Source organism: Harpegnathos saltator, unplaced genomic scaffold (genome assembly GCF_003227715.2).
Source record: "Harpegnathos saltator strain DR-91 unplaced genomic scaffold, Hsal_v8.6 scaffold844, whole genome shotgun sequence".
Classification (NCBI taxonomy): Eukaryota; Metazoa; Arthropoda; class Insecta; order Hymenoptera; family Formicidae; genus Harpegnathos; species Harpegnathos saltator.
Window position 1 is genome coordinate 1,102,217 of NW_020230698.1, and position 4,077 is coordinate 1,106,293.

Genomic DNA, 4,077 nt, shown 5'->3' on the forward strand with positions numbered 1-4,077 from the left:
GTGGTGGTGGTGGTGGTGGTGGTGGAAGAGTGGAGGATCTCGCGCGAGAGGGCCAAACGGCTCTCACGAGATGATCCGGCACGTGGGATGAGGTGGAACCTCACGGCGAGTCCGACAGAGAGAGAGAAAGAAAGCAAGAGCGAGAGGAGAGACAGGAGGACGAATGGTAGTGGGAGGAAGAGGAGAGAGAGAGAGAGAGAGAGAGAGAGAGAGAGAGAGAGAGAGAGAGAGAGAGAGAGAGAGAGAGAGAGTGAGGGGGGAGGGGAGAGGCAGAGAAAAAGGAAACGGTGAAAGAGACCGAGCGAAAAAAGACGAGTGAAGTACGTGAATGAGCGAGTGCGCGAGCGAGCGAGAAAGCGACAGGAAGAAAACGCGAGGAAGGTGAGTAGGCAGGCAGGCGGGTAGGCGGGCAGGATGAGCAGGATCAGCGCGACGACAGTGGAAGATATATTCGCGACGTCGCGAACACAGAAAGTGGGAACCGCCGACGGTTGCGCGCATCGAGCAATGAGCAGTCAAAAGGAAGCGGAAGGCGAGGGAAGAGTGCTCATATAAGTGCAAATGAACGCTTCGAATACGAAGCAGTGCAAGGAGCTCTCTCTTTCCCCCTTTGCTCTTTTCACATCGTTTTTTCCCGACGTCATGAAAATTATGATTCGCACGTACACAAAGAATTATGATGAGCCGATTGTCGATTCACCTGTCGGAAAGCTGCGCGCTCCGCAGGAAGTAGAGAAAAACAATCGCGGGCTGCCGCTTGAATAGGACGCGCTCGACGGTGGGAGCAGGAAAGAGGAAGAAGAAAAGAGAGAACGAGGGAGGGGACTACCGGTCGAGAGAAAGAAAGAGAGAGAGAGAGACTCTGACAGCGACCTACTGTCCTGCATACCGCTCGGCGCAACCTGCGCCGCCATGAAGGGGACCGCACACACGTATAATACACCCGTCGTAGGAAAGCCAGAAACTTCCTGCTGCAGCCGTGCGCCGGCGATCGACAGGGATCAATTACTCAGACCGACGAGTCGCATCCGCTGCTCCTCCTTGGCAATCTTCCGATCGTGCGCGGAGAGTTTACCGGAGAAAGGTGAATCTTGTGTCTACTCGATTCGCTTCGTGCCGCACGATCCGCCAACTTTTCCTATTAAATCACTACATGCCACCGCAGCCCGCCGCGGGTGCTTTCTAAAGGATGCTTCGCTCCGACGACGGCGTGCCGCGGAGTCAAGTCGCTCGAGTGCGATGATGTGTGATTGCGCGCGCGCGTGCGCGCGCGTGTGTGTGTGTGTGTGTGTGTGTGTATGTATGTATGTGTAATGTGTCGCGGTATAGATTTATTCCAGACCGTGCGAAACGATGGACGAGCGATTTCCCCACGGTCCTCTGCCGATTTTCAGTTTCCCATCGCGACACGCTGGTATTAATCGAGAGAAAATTTCGGCCGATTGACCTCCGCGGCGAAATCAGCCGCGGAAGAACGCTGAGGCTGGGCTGACCCATGAAAAATGCAAAAAGCGCACGATCAATATTCCAGTTTGATTCGCTATATTATATTATCGAGATTTGCATCCGCTCGCGAGATCCCGACTTGCCTTTAATTATACGTCGTGTCCTGACGACTCGTAAAGCAAATTTCGCGTCGTCGTTGAATAAATGAAAATGCAACTCGATGTATGCATACGCGCATTGAAATACGAATACGAGGGCATCTCGCAAACAACGTGTCCGCGCACGGTATATTCCTTCGCCTTCGCGGTAACTGAACGTGAAGCATTGTAGTCACAATGCGCGTATAAATTTGCGAAATAATAAACACCTAACGCGGATAATCCGCGATAAATGCAGACGGGTGTGCGGATTCGCGGTATATTATTAATGCCCAACATCGAACGCCGTTATTTCCGGCCAGCATTGTTCGGCTCTGAAAAGAAAATATTCCGCGCGCAACACGCGCTCGTAACTTACGCCGTCGTATTCGAAAGCACCGATCGATTATCTATTTCCCATCACAACATGTACATGCAAACAATCAATCATGTTACACGACGTCGTTCACATTTGCATCGCAAATATTTTTACATATGCACAAAAATCCAACGAGCACGCACAATCGTGGCTCGGCACATTGGCCCGGAAAATGTGTATTTTCATTGAGCCGTCGTCGAAAAGGGTTTTACGATCGAGTTGGAAATTAATCGCGTCATACAATATCCGGACGTGGCCGATTTATCTGCCTAAACGAAATTGTTATTTTTTTATTTATCCACTCTTTTTTTTTTCAACTACATCGAGTACACCGTTGGTGCAGAGGGATCCTGCGCGTCTCCCTCGTCCAGTGATTCGATCGAAACGAAACAAATTCAATAAAACTGGTCTGATTCAGAAAATTAGGTTTCTATACCGGGGCGGTTTGTCGAAACCGCTCTGCTTGTGTTACACGCGCACTCGGCGAGCCTGAAATTCAACGCCTCTCTCGATCGTGCCGGCCCCTGCGCGCGTACCGCAACTTCTCTCTAATTTGGATCCCGATATCCGGCCGTCGTTTTTCCGCATTTGTCCACGCTGTAATCTTTTACCCACGCTTCCCACGTAATTTTCCCACGCTGTAAATTCCAAACTCTTGATTTTCCGCGACTGGACACCGATCGGTGCTCACGCGTATTAACAGTACACCGCCGTTCGGCACTCACCTCTTAACACATTTTTCATCAGCACCAGCGGGGTTAATATTGACTAGCGTAACACACAAGCGGAGAATAGCTCTTATTCGCGGGGACACGTTAACTCTCTCCCGTCTCTACCCGTCTTTACGTTAACGCGCTCGAATTATGTGTCACTTGCGGGACCTCGCTCGGGCGAAGATTGTCGCGCGACTTTTGCCCCCGCACGGCAATTTCTCAACGCAGATCCGCTGAATACGCAATCGTAATGCAACGGTAACGCTCGCGACCGTGGGCCGTGCTATCCGAGATGTGCGGATTAAATCGTGCGATTGCGTAACACCGGCCAGTCGCGGATACGTTGCAACGTTTGCCGCCGAGCGGCACGAGACGTCTCGAGCGAAATTTCGCGAGATGTGAATTTCTCTTTTTCGGCATTCTGCATTCTCGGCTAACGAATCGTAGTTCCGTTTCGGCATGCATCGCGTTTCCGATGTGTGTCTATGCGACGTGTTGCTCGTTACAGACGCCAAAAAGCGTCATCTCTCGTTTGAATAACGCGAATTGGACTCAGTTAGTCACAAAGAGTGATGAGTTACATCCTCCATCAATCCCGCAAATCCGTCGGGACGGACAAGCGCGCAATCGAATTTCATGTTTAATTCGACTTTCTACCTTTTACGCAACGAGTCACTTTGACCACGCGAATTTTCGGCCGACGTGTCCATCCAGTAACTGCTTCGTACTTACGACGCGTTGTGACTCGTCAATATCACGGAGGAATTAATTAAACGTCCACAAATATACACCGTATAATTTTCAGTGCAGGAGAGTGTAAAAATATTATATTTCTGTCGCGTTAGACAGAGAGATGGCAAAATTCACATTTCTTGTAAGATTATATATTGTCAAAGAGTAGTTGTTACTCGTGACGTGAATTGTATAGATTTTTCTATCTCAGTTTTCCGCGTCGTTAAATTTTTTAATTTTCGGTCTTTCGAAATTACATTTTGAATCCTCGAGCGTTCGATCTCTCTCGAATTTCGGCGGGGAATTCTCGCGGAATCCATTCGGGGCGCAAAAGCGTTCGCTTTCGCGTAAGATTATTTTACAACGCGATTATTTCCCCGTCTCTGCAATGGATCGATCGAAATTATCGACACTTGTCGCGAAGCGCAACGGGATTTCGGCGACATATCCGGCGAGCGATCTCCCAATAGAGCGACTCTATTCTGCGGCAACGGTGCGTTTAATAGATTTTTGTGCGATGAACTTTTAATCCACGTTGTTTCGCGACGAGTCAACCGGAAACTGATTCGTCTCGTCGCCGTGAAAATGGTTCGGCGCTATCTCCTCATACGAGGACACGATAAAAATCCGCTCGTACAAGATACGCGCACGTGCCATATGTGGTGATCGA